Below are 18,150 nucleotides of genomic sequence, written 5' to 3' on the forward strand. Positions count from 1 at the left end.
TGTAATCAAAAGAGCATTAAAATTGGTGATTGTCATTTAAATTGAATACAAATTATTCTTTTGAAACAAGAAACATTTGCTTATTATCGCAGAAACTTCTATGCTTTGTTTATGTAAAAGAAAGCATTTTCGATCGAGTAGTATCACTTTGATCGTCTTATAAACTTTCAGCTCCTGAATATATTAACGGCATCAAGAATAGAGTGAAAAGTTAGGTCAGCTTGAGCCTCCGTTAAGTGCCTTTTGAATTTGTCAGGTTTGGTTTAATTTTATCAGAAGTTTTTTAGCTTATCGTAGCACACTGTATGAGTTTCATCTTCTCTTGTGCCTTATGAAATTAAAAAAAAAGTAAGGCTTGTGGAAATATTGCATGTAAATATTTTTCTAATCCATGAAAGCAAGTCAATGTCAATTACATTGTGTTGCAACGAGCTGAATCAAAATGAAATATGCATATAGTTGTAAAGTATATCTCTGTTTCCATAGCAGTACACAATAGAGCAAGGACATCTTAACTTTAAAAAGTTATGACAGGGAAACATTTGCTCACAAAGAAAACAAACGATAATAATCTAATGAATAAGGGGAAAAAGAGGAAGTCTGATGCAACCTATGAACTTATGCAGCACCATTTTGAAGATTTTGCCATTTCCTTTTTATTTTCCAAATAAGCTTTCAAGTCTGAACACACGCACACATATGTATATAATAATAATAATAATAATAATAATAATAATAATAATAATAATAATAATAATAATAACGGCATCACATTTACGCTAAAAGATCTTCTCTGAATGCATAATTCATTTGGATAAATTTACCATAGTGTAGTGTGGCCACCCTTCCACAGATCTGAAAACCTAAAAGGAGGACAGATCCTTAACAACTCTCAGACAAAAGAAAACAGACACCTACTTCCTGAAAATAGCAGTTATCATGGCTGCCAATATCAGCCATGAGAAGTAGAAAAGATCTAGAAGACAGACCAAAAAGATGGAGAGCTCAGTGTCTTGGTAGGAACTATAGAACAGTGGGAGCACTTATCAACTTTTGCAAAGTGGGATCCCGTGGCATTTCACTATACATCCTCCTTTATTTCACGAGCGAGGTAGGCACTGTTTGTGCTCTCCCAAAAGCTATGTGCTCCCACAAGCACTAGCACTCGGATCAACTTTTGTAACTTCCCATGCTAGATAATTAGATACCATATCAACCGAATTAAACTAAGGAAATGATTCTTTTAATTTTAGAATCTTGAGCAAACTACTAGAAGCAACCTGAGCTCGCTTTGAAAAGTCTGTAAACCTGATCCACTCTTTGTAGAGATCAAACTGACAACCTCTGTTTACAAATCATGTAACCTTTGAGAAACGTTATCTAGTCGAAGTGAGACACTTGCTGTAGTTGGCATATTGAGCCATGGATGATCAAAAGCACAGCAACTGTGTTGTCGAAAATGGGAGTCACAATATGACCACACGAGAGCGAACCATCGACATGACATGGAAATGGCGCCAACTGATGCTGGCCAAATTACATTGTGACATCAAGCCTGATGGTCTGACCTCTCTTGTGGCCTATGTGGATGCTTACTTGTGCGCTAAGAAAAATCTGGTGTCTTCATGCCAAATCGTCAACATGTCAAGGAGGCCTAAAGGTTCAGAATTTGTGGCAAGGCCACATCGAAAGAGAAAGAAAGGTGTAAATAGTACTTCGAACTTCAACAGAAGCTCCTTTTGATTCTGCCTACTTTGCCAAACTATGTACAGTTGCTACATACATCATAGATTTAGGCCAAAATCGCAGCCATTGCACTAAACCATTGAAGAACAAACGAATAGAACAGCAAAGAAAAAATCTTGACAAATTTACTGATGATTGTTTGGTAAAAAAACCAATCAATCATGCCAGGATACGAGTATCGTGACACATCGACGGATGATGTAGAGCCTGACCTTCTGCTCCTTGAGAGCCCTCTTGAGGCCCTTGAGCTTCAAATTACGAGCGCTGATCTTCATCTTAAGATCACGAGTGATAACGAGGCAGCTTTACTTTTGGATCTAATTTTTGAACTTCGGTTAGGTTTGGGTGTGGAGTTGTGTGGTTTATATAGGCAGTTGCCATGTGGGTTGTTTCAGCTTATTACTGTTTTTACTCCATGCTTATGCACATCTAACTTAACTAACTTATCACTGGGTTCATGCTTATCATAAAGAAATAAAGTCTTCGAGAATCTTGGAATAATTTACTCCAATGTACAGATGCCTATTTGACTTGATCGTAAACCTATAACATATATATTAGCATCGCCTGTACTGCATTACTGACAAATTGAATGTGTTGTTAGTGACTAAGATAAGATGATTATGATACCAGGGACTGTTGTTTAGAAATAAATTCTATAATTTAGATTTCTCAGGGAAAAATTCCTCCACTATGAACTGTCCACTCACAGCATGGCATAACACACCAAACAACTATTATGAATTTTTTTTTATCACTGACGGTTATGAAATGTAGTAGAAATATTGAACCGGGCCCTAGTCACATCGAATGGTCTTTGAAACACAAATTTCACCACTACATTCTATCACAATATATTCACAGAAAAACTACTATCATGTTACTACTTTTCAGCATAAATCTACTTCTAAGATTTTCGTAATTCTGACCTAAATATTTGAAAACATATTGGAAAAGTTCGATTGCATTTTCTTTTGTCTAAAAGTGACATGTATTTTGTTAGAAGAGGTAGTACTTTATTTCAGGTTTTCATTAGGAGGACAGAATGCTCAACTGCCAATACGAGGATATGCTGTTGGGCTTCTTAGACCTAAAAGGTCCTCAAATTGTCCACTCATACTTTTCTAAGGTCAACCTGGCTTCCAAAAATGACAAAATCAAGTAAAGAAGAACTGAAGCATCTAACTGAAGACTTCATTTGCTGAGACACTGGTTCTCCAGTTTACAGATAACACAAACAGAGAATGCACAATACTCCGCTAATGTCAACTAAAGAAAAGTCAAATGTTAAATTAAATTTTGGTGCTGGGAGGCATAATTAAAGAAGGCAACCTTTATGATCATTCACTGATAAGAGCTAAGTACGTCAACCAAAAAATTCAATATGGAGTAAGTAGTAAGAAAATGTTTACTATAAAAATTCATCGATGTCCTGATTATAAGTAGATAGGATCAGAAGTAGTAGGTTGGAATATTCTATTGTGATCTATTTAACTTTAGCACATACTCCCCCCGTTCAGCAAAAGCTGGTGTTTTCCGACAGCCAAAAATCCAAAACGTCAGCTTTTGCTGACAGGAGGTAGTGCAATATTACTCTGCAAATTAGGACCCACACTTTTGGATGCATTTGTTCTGAATCAGTGGTAGAGAGATAATATGATACGCAGGAATGTGACACTCTTCCGAGTCTTTATGTATTTGGCTTTAATAAGACAGCAGCTTTATGCTGGTTGCATGAGAACATTACCATGAATTTGGCAGCAAAATCATTTTTTTCCTTTTTGAATCTACATGTAGCAAACTTTTGATGGTTCAAGTCTTATTCATCAATTAAATTGCGTATATATTTTCTTATCGTGCCACATATTCAGTCCTTAGTGCAAGGCAAACATATGAATTGTAAAACTAAGAAGTGCAACTTGAATATCCCATTGTCAACTACTTGTGCAAAGTCAGCAGTCAGCCCAAGTGTTAACCAGCAATTACAGTTGGGAAGTTTATTTTTCGACTGAAATCATGCTCCATAATGGCAGGATCAACCAACAAGTAAACTTGAGACAAAAGAGTTGACCATGAGCTAATTAACCTCCGGAAACGATGACAACTGGTTCGTTGACCAAAGCATTTGACCATATTACTCAGTGGTATCAAGTCTAAAGCTTCGGTCTTTATGTTGAATATGATGCCTGATTACTCTGGCATCATTAAGTTGCATCTTGCATGCCAACATTTCATCATGAAGGCTTAAACTTCAGAAATTAATCTAAAAAGAAATAAGTGTCGAAATCAATTCTCGAATTTTCAACTGAAGCTGTCATTCATTCCTGATTCTGGATCCTTTGTCGAAGTATATACAGCTACATATATCACGGATTCAGGTAAAAGATGCAGCCTACAGAATCCCCTATCAACGAACCAACAATTAGAAAGTAGGATACAAGTGGAAAGTTTGCTCCTGATTGCTAGATCAATCATGCCAGGTTACGAGCATCGCTACGCATCTGCGGATGATGTAGAGCCTGGCCTTCTGCAGGCTGAGTGCCCTCTTAGGCCCTTGAGCTTCAGATCATGAGCACCCATCCTCATCTTCATCTTGAGATGTGAAAAGTTGGTTGAGGATGATGAGACACATTTCGGGTTGGGATTGGATTTTTGAGAAGTTGGTCTGGTCTGGTCTGAGAGTTGTGTGGTTTATATAGGCAGGTTGTCATGTGGGCTACGTCAGCTGATGGCCGTTTATTATTCTATGCTTATGCACATCTATCTTAATTAACTTATTAATGGGTTCATGCTATTAATAAAAAGGAAAGTCTTAAGTGATCTTGGAGTAATGTACTTCGATTTGCTGATGCTCTATTTGACTTGATAGCACATTAATAGCTTACTAGCACTATATTGTATCCAGGGTACCACCACAGACTGCCATGTGTACAAATGAAACTGTTGGTCCAAAAACTATATATTTTTAGTAACTTCTATGAAAATTCATAAAAAAGGTTAACCCGGGCTACAATCATATTGTAATTTAGTTTTCAGTTGCTATGCGTATGAGGAAGTTTTGCTGATTTTATATACACATAAAAACCATCATATTGTCCCACAATACGTTTTCCGGTCAACTTTGACCATCAAAGAGTGGCACAATTAAATAAACCAGAGTTGTATGTAGCTGAAGGATTGCTCTGCTGGAACAGCGTGGGTTCTGGTTTAGGGATAACGTCAACAGAGCCTGCGATGCACTGAAGTAAGCCAATGTCAATTGAAGCAAAGTCAAAGGCTACAGTTTTCTAAGGGGATTGCAAAAAAAAAAATTCCAGCCACTGTAATTTGCACTGGTATGTGCAATGTCAACGTTATTATTCAATATGGAGTCCCAAACGTGAGCTAGGTCTGACCAAACAAAACACATGCAGACAAGCAGATCGATCTTGTAAACTAAATAGGACTGAACTCGTACATCATTGAGGACCGAGGAAATCATTTTCTCCATTTACTATGGAATATTTTCATTACCAGTAACTAAAGGAGATGTTTAGGTGGAACATTGCTGGTAATTACTGATAATGTCGGTCCAGAGAAGATTTACACAAACTTTTTTATCTCTATTGAATGTCAGTTTATTTATGAATGCTTTATGTTCATCAATTTCCCCACATTTGGCAGTTCGCTGGGGCTAAAGGGCTTACTACCCTTTGCCTCAAGTTGGGAGGAACCCAAGCTTAGGTTCCTCGGTCTTAGTGGTCTGGTCATACGTGTTTGGTTGTTTTGTAATAGCACTTTTTAGATCTCTGCATTTCTCACTCTGGTTCATCAGTTTGGAATGAAATATACAGGGAGATGATACACTGATTCTGTGCTCACTTTTCTTACTTAAATTCAATATAGATTGCAGATGTCTAATAGCCACGTAGGAAACCAAACCAATGTATCAACCATTACCATACCACACATTTAGTCTCTGCATTAAAAAAGAAGACAGTTGGAGGAACAAACAACGGTAGGCTAATAATGATAGAGAAAGGAAATTGAAGCTTCTGATGGGTATACAAAGTATTCACAGCTTCCAAGGTCAACAAGATGGGTGAGAAGTGAAAGTAAAATATCTGTAGTCAAACTACTTCTGCACGGTCAGCACATTGTTAATCAAAGATCTCAGGTGAGCAGTTACAGGTCAACTGAACATGCTCCTCATTGTTAGGCATGGTTAGCAGACAAACGCAGATAGGTAAACTCTAAATAACACGCGTGATTTCCCCTTGTTGGGGTCGGGAGCCACCTCGACGGTAGCCAGCTGGATGCCCTGGAGCTCAAGCGACCTTATAGCCGTCGTGGCTAGATTGCAGCTCTAGAAGTGCGTCTCCCGCTCACAAAGGTGCGTCTGCTGGTTCCCTCACACGGTAATGATGCCGTGTGGCCCGGGGACCTTGAGCTTAAGTACGTGCAGTTAGGGTTGGCCATGAACTTCACGTAACATGGCCGACCCAAGATCGCATGGTACGATACGGGAAAATATTAACCTACCACCTCGAAGGTGAGCATCTCCATGCGAAAATTCACACTATCCCCAAAGGTCACGGGCAGGTCGATCTGCCCGAGTGGTATCGTCCGCACCCTCAGCATGACCCCGTGGAACGGGGTGCCCGGTTGGCTAAATGAGCGGATAGGCCCATGACGTCGAGCATCTTAACATACGGGATGTTGAGTCCGCTCCTGCCATCCATAAGTACCTTAGAAAGGTGCATTGTGCTGACAATAGGGTCGGCGATGAGCGGGACCCGGCCTGCTGAGGGATGTGGTCGGAACCGCCTCTTCTGCCGCAAAGTGATCGCCGCTTCTGACCACCTCAAGGAGGTCGGAACCGCCTCTTCGGTGGAGGTGGCGGCGTTCACCTCCCGCGAGGTGAGTTTCTGCCTGCGCTTGGACTCGTAGGCGATGCCCTCCTCCCCCCCCCCCAAGATCATGGTGCACCCTTTGCGGTTGGGGAACATGTCGTCCTCCTTTTCCCCTCCCGCGGGCTCAGGTTGTTCTTTTTGTTGGAGGGCTTGAGCTCCCCCCTGAGGTAGCACTTCATGAGCTCGCAGTCCTTAAAGAGATGCCTGACGGCAAATCCGTGGTTCGGGCACGGTCCCTCCATCAGCTTCTCAAAGTTGCCGGTGTTCTGCTTGCTCGTCTTCTACTTGCCAGGGTGGTTGGCCACTCCGACAAACTCGTTGTCGCGGCACTTCTTGCTTTTCTTGCCCTTGCCACGATGTGCCGGGCCGCCCTCATTGTGGCAGAACTGCCCGAATTAATCCGGCTTAAATATACTAACCATCCCCATAGAGGCAATTCGGGCTAACACGCACTTAAAACGGAGTAAAAAACAATAGTCTGTCGGGTAACATCCCGATGCAACAACTGGATTTCGATCGAAACAATGCATTTACAACCCACACGAAGGTGAGCCCAGAGATTACAACAATCCATAAATTTTACATCATAGAGTTTAACAGGATTTATTATTACAAATCAAGTTCGGAAATATTCATAGACAAGTACTTTCAGAGTTTAATAGTGCAGTGGAAAATAAATGATAGTTCTAACAACGATACGAGATATCATGATGAAACCCGTATATGACATCATTCAGCGTTATCATCGTTGGCCGGGGACGCATCCCATTCTACCGACCAACCAGAAGTAAGAGTACACGGCCAAGTCAAACTAGCAACTATATCCTCAAAGGTCTCACCTGAAAACAAAGCCACAAGCAAGGCTGAGTATACTAATACTCAGCAAGACTTACCCGACTAGTGGTATATACTTAGCCGACTCCAAGACATGCAAGGCTTTTGGCTGAGGGTTGTTTTTGCCAAAAAGCATCTAAGACTGAGTCCTTACTTTCAAGTTTTAGCATCAAGTTCTAGTTGATTAACCATTCTAGGTAAGCATCTATCCAAATCACGCATGGTGAAAAATAATTAATTAAGCATCCAACCAGATTAATCATCATCATTGTTCCTCTTCTTACTCTACGTGGTAAAAGGGTTAAGCAGTCTCAATAGCCGCGAGAAACGGACGATTCGAATCGAATTTCTTAACCTTGCAAGGGAAACCGAAACACACATCACGTGGTTACTCACATAGTCACACGTGCAACTTTTCCCCTTTATTCCCGTTTCATGGAACAGGGCCACCATCCTCGAGTACAGAGGTCCATGAACCACGGAGTGACGCCGGGCCATGGCTGCTCTTGCACTCACCGTATTCCCATGGGAACGATATCAAGACGGTGGGAGGTATGTTCCGGCCCCGGTTCAATCAGGTACTTAAGCTTACCGATTACCATATTCTCGGTATGTGGTTAGTACGTTCAAAAACATAACTACTACTACCACACACCGCGACCTTAGGATTTTCGCTAAACTGACGGGACCTCAATTATCAACAGGAATATCGTACCATAGCCCTATCCGTCGATCTTATGATTCCAATATAAATGAAACAAGCAACTCCTATATCTCGCGAGTGATAGGAAATCACTCGACTATTACTAGAGTCCTATTAGCATGGCAATCTAGCGACCGACACAGGCTAGTGTTCATATTATAGGTACTAGGATCATGCAACTAGGGTTTCAATCGACTCCTATAAACTTAATGCACAATACCATATATAAGTAAAAGTTGCATAAGTTTAAAAGTAGGGGTTATGCTCCGGGGCTTGCCTTCCTGAGCAAAGCTAGCCGTGGGCTCTTCCAAACTTTGGTTCGGATCTTTAGCAACTTCAGTTAGATTAACTTGAGATTCGCGCTGCTCACTCTTGGACTCGGGCACCAGCTCGTAGGTTCCATCGGTGAGAGTCATTGATTCTATATGAATGCATATGTATGAGTTGTTTGAATGGTATAAAATAAATAACTATTTTACTATAGAGTTGTAATTCAACAAAACTCCAGTTAAGTTGTAAAGCACTTCATTTTCTTTTCGTTGGGCAGTCATTTATCGAGTAGTATCTAGATTAACTAACTTCATTAAGTAGAGGAGAAAACTCAAATCTGTGGTGTGGAAAGAGTTCACTAGGGTTGAAATTAATGGGGTATTTGCTTTCCACGTTTGTTTGTACCAATTGATGATGGGAGGCATAAGCGTGGTTTACAAATTATTGTAGATATAATGGGAGAGAGGTGAATTTTAGATGGTTTTGCTATGTTCTGCTATCACTAACTTTTTCTTCCTTGCTCACAGATGTATGTGTTGTTGGGGTTGCACGCACCCCTATGGGTGGTTTCCTTGGTGCCTTGTCTTCCTTACCTGCAACCAAACTTGGCTCTATAGCAATTCAAGGTGATACACACATCTTCTCTGCATGTACACCTTCTCTGAAAAAGATGTAAATACTTGTTTAACACTGACATGAGCACTGGTTGGGGCCGTTAGCTGCTCTGAAAAGAGCAAACGTGGATCCGGCCCTTGTGCAGGAGGTCTACTTTGGAAACGTCTTGAGTGCTAATTTGGGAAAGCTCCTGCAAGGCAAGCTGCTCTGGGTGCAGTGATACCAAACACTGTTGTCTGTACCACTGTTAACAAAGTCTGCGCATCTGGCATGAAAGGTTTGAACCTAATTCATTTGTCCAGGCTATACTCTGCTCACAATTTACACGAGTGAGACATTTTATCTGACATGCTGTTGCTTTTCTTTCCTCTGTGCAGCTACTATATTTGCAGCACAGTCAATTCAACTGGGTATCAATGATATTGTTGTGGCAGGTGGCATGGACAGCATGTCCAATGCCCCAAAGTACATTGCTGAAGCTAGGTATGCAAAGCACTGTTCTGATACATCCAATATCGTGCTGCATAACTGAAGCATATGCTTAGATTATTTGGTGGATAGTGGATACATGCATGTTTACTTATTTGCGTTGCATTTTCAGCCACTAGTTTGTATTGATATGCCCATTCTATTGGCAAGGCAATTAACAAAGGCACCTGTTTATTTTGAAATTATATTATGTTCTTGGTTAAAATGGATTTCAACTGCAATAATCTGATAGGCTTACCGATTACAAAAATGCAGGAAAGGGTCTCGTTTCGGACATGACACACTTGTCGATGGCATGCTCAAGGATGGCCTTTGGGATGTATACGGTGATTGTGCCATGGGAATGTGTGCTGAGCTTTGTGCTGTCAATCATGGCCTCACAAGAGAAGATCAGGTCTCTTACTACGGATAATAGTGTTATAGTTTTATTTCTATATTTGTCATCACATAAAGTGGTGTTATTCAATAGTGGTCAATAAGACAATTCTTTTGAGAGTGCCCTGATTTTTTTTTTCAGTTACCATCAGTTTATACATCTTCTTTCATTATCTTGGTTATCATCCTAAGTGGTCTGGCTCTGCATCAGCATTCCTAGTATTTTATGATGAACTTGTAGTTTGGACCCTTTTAGGAGCAATGGCTTTTCTATTTGGATTTTCGTATGATTGCTAGGGTGGGCTTATGTGATGCTCTGGATCTGTAGATGAACCGTTCATTTGCTTGCTTCCAAAAAGATGAAAGTAGAAGTGCCATACTAAAATGAGTACTATTTGTATCCTTGTTGAAGCAATATAGATTTAATTTCCTAGGAGCTGCTCTTCGGTACACACATTACCCTTCTATACCTCAAATATTTTCTTGTATCCATTTTCATTTTTTGTTGTCGATTATTTTCCTATGTCAGTTGCCTAGGAATCTTTCTATATCTGATGCGATGTATTTTTTTTCTATATTGTAATAAATATATTTGCCATTACTGGCAAATTTGATTTTACCTTTTTTCCATGCATAGGATGCTTTTGCTATCCAAAGCAACGAGCGTGGAATTGCTGCTCGTGACAGTGGTGCTTTTGCATGGGAGATTGTTCTGGTGATTTTCTCTCTTTCTTGGATCTAGACATTATATGATTTATTTGGTTTTTCTTATGCTCAATGTTTTGTCAACCAGATTGAAGTTCCTGTTGGGAGGGGAAAACCACCAGTACTTATTGAGAAAGATGAAAGCCTGGACAAGGTAAATTTCTCATGTAACAAAATTGTTATGAACGAAATAAAATTTGTAGTTTGTTATGAACAAGGTAATTACTGGCATGCACTTTTATCATAATTCTTGCTTCCTGGGAGTACAATGGGCCTCCTTAAATAAAGAGTGTTCCAAACAGTTATTGTAAGGTCAATGACATGACAGTTTCACTTATCTTGTGTTATTTCTTTGCCTCTTAGTTTGACCCCATAAAACTAAAGAAACTCCGCCCAAGTTTCAAGGAGAATGGTGGTACCGTTACAGCTGGAAATGCTTCTAGTATAAGGTATAACTGCTTGACGTTTAGTTTATTTCTGAATTATTTAAGTTTTTCTACAATATGCTGTTTTTTCCTGAAAGGTCCGAGAAACAAAATATTTCATCGTTAACAATTAATTCTTTTATTATGTCGCGCATGCATTTGTTATTTTTTGTTGTTGTCATATGCATGCCATATTCGACTTCTGTTTGTACTTACAAATTGCTTATGCTATTTATGTTTGACTGCTTGTTATGCTCTAAATTGTAACTAATTTCTTTAGGATTGTAACATAAATTGGTGTAAATGATTTATATCACATAAGAAAGTAAAAATGTCTTTGTAATGCCTTATTCCCATTCAATCAAGGAAAATTAGCTTACCTGTATAGTTTCTTCTCGGTTGTCTTGGACACTCTTTCGTTACACTTTGCAATGTATTTTTTTCATTGACTGGTACTGTCAAGAGTGCTGCCTACTGTTCGCTTGTGTAGGCTTCTGCCAGTCACATCTAATTTGTTTTACATGAATCAGTGATGGTGCTGCTGCATTAGTCTTGGTGAGTGGGCAGAAGACTCGAGAGCTTGGCCTGCAAGTCCTTGCAAGGATCAAAGGATATGCAGATGCAGCTCAAGTAAGCTATAGAAACAGTCATCTCATTTAAGAGTAGAGTACGCTTCTACGTATATCATCGTGATCTAAATATTGAAGGATGTAGTTAGTTATTTTCTCTTGAGCAGTTTATGTTACTATTTTAGATATCATATTTTATCAATACTTGTCATTCGTATTCTGAAATACTAACTTTTCAACTATGAATGTTGTTTATACAAGCTCCAGAGCTTTTTACAACCACCACAGCACTTGCCATACCAAAGGCTATCGCAAATGCTGGGTTAGAGTCATCTCATGTCGATTTTTATGAGATTAATGAAGCCTTTTCGGTATGTATTGAGAGTTTCTTTTACTGTTTACTTATTTTTTGGTAACAATATCTATTTTTACTTCTCAATACAGGCTGTTGCGCTTGCAAATCAAAAGCTTCTTGGGATTCCTTCAGTAAGTGACACTTATATCAAACTACCATTTCTTTTAAAACATCTTTTTCAGAAAATACACCTTGGTTTGTTTGTTATTTGCTATGCAGCAGCAACATTTAGTAGCATATAATTCTTCAAAACCATTTAGTAGCACAATAATATATTATGAATTAACAACAATGTGCTTTCAGGAAAAGATTAATGTTCATGGAGGAGCTATATCTTTAGGTCATCCTCTTGGGTGCAGTGGTGCTCGTATTTTGGTCACTCTTCTTGGAGTAAGTTTTATCTTATGATGCTAATTTTTCTGATCTTCTGAGTTACAATCCCTTTTGTTTAAAGATGTGGAACGTTTTTCTAGTAGAAAACTAGAAGTAGATATGTACTCACTCTGTCCCAAAATATTAGTCATTCTAGAAATTCTATGATAGATTAACAAGATAAAATGACCATCTTTGCCCCTATTTATTACCTATATTTGGCACTAATTGATTCTTGCATGCCCATGCACTTTCTAAATAGGATAAAATGACTTGTTTTCTGGGATAGATTTTGAATGCTAGAATGACTTTTTTTTAGGACGGAGGGAGTAAGTAATTATGAATTCTGTCAAATACTTGAGCATGCCATAGGGTTTGCCATGAAGGGTAAATAATCTTCACTGCCGCTAGTGGGTTCTATACTTCTGTTAGTGATTTTTCGAAGTGCGAAAATACCTTCAATTGTGATCCTAGATAAACTTGCATATCCAACTGATGATCATCGTTTCTCTCTCTTTCTTAAAAGGAAAAATCTTGGGTATCTTCTTTAGTCATCATTTTGGGACATCATCTCGTTCCTCATATTTCTTGTTTCTTTTTAAACAGGTCCTTAGGGAGAAGGGTGGCAAGATCGGTGTTGCTGGTGTCTGCAATGGTGGAGGTGGAGCATCAGCACTTGTTCTTGAGCTCGCATAAGAAATATTGACCTTGTAAGACTCAGCACACTGAATATATCTAACTCAACTGCATTATTTTATTACATGATGAGGTATTAAAAATGACAATAAGCTGTGCGAGGTGCTAGTGCAACTGTCTGCATTATTCAACTGATTCTGATGAGTAATCATTCTATCTTACAATTTTTGTGACATTCACTACACCAAAATAGATCAATTTCGTCGGCCATATTTATTTTCGTCGGCCTGAGCTAAGCCGACGAAAATACGTAAATTATTTCTTCGGTTTGTGAAAGCCGACGAAATTGCCTTATTTTCATCGGTCTGAAAGGAGCCGACGAAACAAACGTCTTATTTTCGTCGGCTTAACCTAGGCCGACAAAAATAAGATTCTATTTTTGTCAGCCCGCTCAGGCTCACAAAATTAAGCTCTTTATTTTCATCAGCCCACTTAGGCCCACGAAATTAACCTCTTTATTTTCGTCGGCCCGCTCAGCCCCACGAAATTAAGTATGTGTGCCCTAAGTCGCCACGCAAGCCAGCCTTCAGCCACCACACTTATCACTCCCGCCCACCCCCGGCCCCCCTCGCCCCGTCCGCCCGCTGCCCTTGCCGCTCCCGCACGCTGCAGCCGCCCGCCGCCCCCGCGCCCCGGCTACCCCCGCCACCCGCGCGGCCCGCCGCCCCGCGCCCCCCTGCGCCCCGGCCGGCCCTGCGCCCCGCCGCCCCCGCGCACCCCCCTGCGCCCCGGCCGGCCCCGCGGCCCGCCGCCACCGCCCCCCGCGCCCCCCGGGGATGAGCAGGATTCGCGGGGAAGAAGGAGCAGCAATCAAGCAACAAGGTACCCATCCAAGATCTGAGCTCTTCTTCCTGTTTCAATTCGATCCAATTCCTTCCTAGTTCCTACAATCCTATCTCATCTCTCGTTTATGCAAGCTGCAGGGAGAGCCGTCAACTCAAGAGGATCGTCAAGAACAAGAACAAGAAGGTACTCCCTGGTGAATGTACTGACGTACTCCTTTTCGTCTTTATTAATTTACAAACGATTTAACGGTTCTGTGCCACTGTAACAGAGATGTTCCCCGAGTGATTGGCACTTTTCTTCTTTCAATCTGATTTAGCAAGTGATTATGCTTCGTGCCTTTGTTTAAATTTAGATTCCTTGTCAGGAGAGCTGTCTATAATAACTATTGATTTAGTTAAATGGTCAATTCCTGATAGCTTTTAGAATTAATTACCTTCAGAAGTTTTATGATATATTCGGTAGCTCTTTTCTAGTGAACCATGTTATAAATTCTGGGGAAGAGTGTGTGCATGCCAAATACATTACCGGGGCCAATGACATTGATTACAATCTGCACTGTGTGAGCTCCAATTTATTGTCAGATTAATGTTTCTTGTTCACTTAGTGCTGATATTGATAACATGGTTTTGTTTTCAGACTCAAATCCGATGCTTCGCAATGGAGAGACCGGAGATTGGATTGGGACATTTCAAGGCCACAAAGGTGCTGTTTGGAGCGCTTGTCTTGACACCAATGCTCTGCGTGCTGCCTCTGGTTCCGCTGACTTTTCAGCGTATGGTTCTCACCCCGCAAACTCCTCTCCGTGTTACCTTGATTATAATCCTTCTATGGTAGTTACCCATCTGAATTGACCATCTGCTTACCAATCTCTGGCTGAAATAATTGTGTGTTATCTCAATTTGGCTGTGTTTTTGATACATTAATATTGGCATGTTGTATGTTGTGATGGCTTGGTAAACAAACTTATAATATATGCTGCAGTTTTCCTGGAGCAGACCTAAAGCTATTGTTAACAAGACAGATTACAGCACCTTTTATGGCTTGCTTAAATCAGTTTTGTTCCATTGTATGCTTGGCTGCTCGCGAAGTGTCGATGGAATTTCTTGGTAATATGTTTATGGTGGTCTTTATTTACTTAGTACATGATGTTTTAAGAGTATGCACCAAAAGAAATTAGGGCTCCTGATTTGATTTCAGTATGTCACTCAATTTGGTCAAACTTTCATTACATTTGTTCATTGTTACCTATCTCGGAATTTGGTAGCTAATAACTGCTACCCAAAAGCAAATATGATTCTAACAGATTACGAGAAATAAGCGCTACCAATAGACACATTATAAACTCCTGGAATGGATGGTTTGCACTAGAACTAGAATAATATGTTGACTGGATGGATTTTCCGCTAGCTACCTGAATGGAAAAATGGAATGTCCAAACTACACTGGATCGTTTACGTGAATGGCATGCAAGTTCAGTTTCCACATGAAGACCTAGAGTGTTGATTATATCTCTTTCTTTCAGAAAAATATGGGATGCGCTGAGAGGCGATGTGCTCCACTCCTTCGAACATAAGCACATTGTCCGTGCATGTGCTTTTTCTGAGGTTATGCTCTAACCATATTAAAGCATTATGCATGTTTCTTTCTCTTAACCAAGTCCTTCCATCGGCTGCTGTTATTACCCTTTTTGTTGCCTCGTTCTATCAGTTCTTCTTTTCCCTAGTGATTCATGTTTATTTTTTCTTGGTTGAGGATGATGGTGATTATCTGTGTTACTTTTGGCTTCTTGACATTTAGCATCTGACTGATCATATAGTTATTGATAATGGCAAAAATAGCTGTCCTCTTGAGTCTCGTTTGGTTGCATGGGTTACTAGGATTAAGGATTTATGCGATCATTGGCTGGAAGTGTCAATTGCTGATGTGAACATCCCTGATCTGATCATCACAAGTTCTTTAAAACTGGTTTAGTTGATATTGTACTTTAAAGTTGTCCACAGACTTTCAAAGCATTGTCCTCCTAACTTAACTCTCAGTACATGCAAGTAAGTTTATGCAGTACACTTTCAATCTTATCTTCTAAGGTACTGTACAGTTTCCTTTACAGTTAGCTCCCTATTTGATTTGCTCTCCTCATGTGGTTCGAGTTGGAATTTCCTAATTTAGAAGGTTGTTAGATTATCCATCTTCTCTTTCTTTGGGAATATGTACTTTTATTATTTATGTTTTAGCTAGTTTTCCAATTAGGTACCTTCTAAAATTTGAACTGTACAAGATCGGCTTATATTGTCTAGTCTGAAATTCTGGACTTATTTGTTTAGTTCGAAATTCCGTATAGGGTTTATTCTCAAGCCAGTTACATTAGTCGTGAAGAAAGATCTTGAAATGTCCATCTTGAAGATAACTTTCTGATGACTAATTCTAGAAAGTTACCCAACGGATCATCTTAAACTTCTTTAAATCCCTACATAATTGTTTCCTTAACCTTTGATTGAAGTTTTTCCCCCATTGACTCTAGGAGTTTTTCTGCATGCATAAACCTCATCTAAAAGACTAATATTTCATCAGGATACCCCCATGTTGCTTACTGGAGGTTTTGAGAAGATTTTGCGCATATATGATTTGAACCGTCTGGATGCAGCTCCAAGTGAAATTGAGAAATCACCTGGTTCTGTCAGAACTGTCACTTGGCTTCATAGTGACCAAAGTATACTAAGTTCCTGCACGGATATGGGTGGTGTGAGGTTTGTCTGGATGTACCATTAACTGTATTAATTTTTAGCTCTAGATTTTCCCTTTGTCTTCCCTATTGTGATTAGTGCTGCCATGTAAAATTGATTTAATATACAAAATAGGCATGCTGAACACTTATTCAGAGAGCCTGGCATAATTGGCTGTTCTATGGGGTTGGACTCTGTTAAATTGCAAACACAAATGCATCACACAGGATTCACCTTTTACAAATTCATTTCATTTTGGCCAATCATTAAATGTTCGCACTAAAGAAAGTTCCATAGAAAGCAAACCCTGGTCTCTCTGTAATGTTTAATTGCAAAGCCTTCATCTGAAGTATCTCACAGTCCAAAGTCTGTCAACACGCAAGTAAGTTTGGGCATATGCATCTGTCAAACCTATGATTTGAGTATAGGAATCTCTGAGTTAAAATTGACTATTTACCCTTTAAAGGTTCCTAGAAACTTACCTGCACTTTTTGAAGAACTCTGATTAATATAATTTTATACATCAGTAAGCTGAACTATTTCTTTTGTACCTTGTTGAAACATGGGTTGAATCTAAGATATGTATTCTTGTTCTTCTTGATTAATTGGTGCCGCCTCTCAACAGATTATGGGATGTAAGGAGTGGAAAAATTGTCCAAACACTTGAAACCAAGTCACCTGTGACCAGTGCGGAAGTAAGCCAAGATGGTCGGTTTTATCACGACAACTGATGGCTCAAGTGTGAAGTTTTGGGATGCAAATCAGTAAGACATTTCTGTATCTTACTTTAGCAATGCCAAGACATGTGTTGGCTACTTGGCTTTTCTTGCTTACAGAATGTTTCTTGTTATTCTGCAGCTATGGACTTGTAATATGTAATTTCTCAAGTGATGACCATGAAAGCAATAAACAAGGTCTAGGGGATGCTGCTGTTTTTTCAATTGGGCAAAGATTCATATGTTTCTGTACAATGTAAAAGTCTGTAAGCGTGCTATATATTCTATGCACAGGATTGATCGATGAAATTATTAGTAAACATAGAAATATATCATATGGGGAACTCTTTTTTTATTTTCAATGCAGCTGTTTTTTTAAGCAGGATTCCATTATTTTCGTCGGCCACGTATTTAATGGCCGACGAAAATATTTCCATTATTTTCGTCGGCCACTTAGACCGATGAAAATGTGAACATATTTCCGTCGGCAACCGACGAAAAAGCGTTTATTTTCGTCTATTTTATTCCATCGGCCTAATTTTGTCGGCCGACCGACGAAAATAGCTATTTTCGTCGGCTTTTGGCCTATTTTCGTCGGTTTCTGGCCGACGAAAATATACTATTTTCCTGTAGTGATTTCGCCAACCCTAGCAACTTGACATTGCAGGTGCAATCGTTCTAGTAGTTAGCACTGGCTTCCTGCGGCGACCTTGTACTATTATGTGGATGTTTATTTATGTTGTAGCTTGTTGGACATTCTTAGATTAATTCAGCAATAAATTGTGTCGTGCTTCAGTTACTTGCATAGTATTCTGCAATAAGAGAAATGGAGCAGCATCTTTGCACGGTTCTTGTATATCAAGTTCAGGCACTCAATAGCTG

At 39.7% G+C, this 18,150-nt stretch overlaps 2 pseudogenes; both read left to right on the forward strand.

Annotated features, from left to right (window-relative positions):
• Positions 1–6,510: 6,510 nt before the first annotated feature.
• Positions 6,511–13,052, forward strand: LOC112880979 (annotated as a pseudogene).
• Positions 13,053–13,822: 770 nt separating this feature from the next.
• Positions 13,823–17,320, forward strand: LOC112880980 (annotated as a pseudogene).
• The last annotated feature ends 830 nt before the right edge of the window (positions 17,321–18,150 follow it).

This window comes from Panicum hallii, chromosome 2 (assembly GCF_002211085.1).
Source record: "Panicum hallii strain FIL2 chromosome 2, PHallii_v3.1, whole genome shotgun sequence".
Classification (NCBI taxonomy): domain Eukaryota; kingdom Viridiplantae; phylum Streptophyta; class Magnoliopsida; order Poales; family Poaceae; genus Panicum; species Panicum hallii.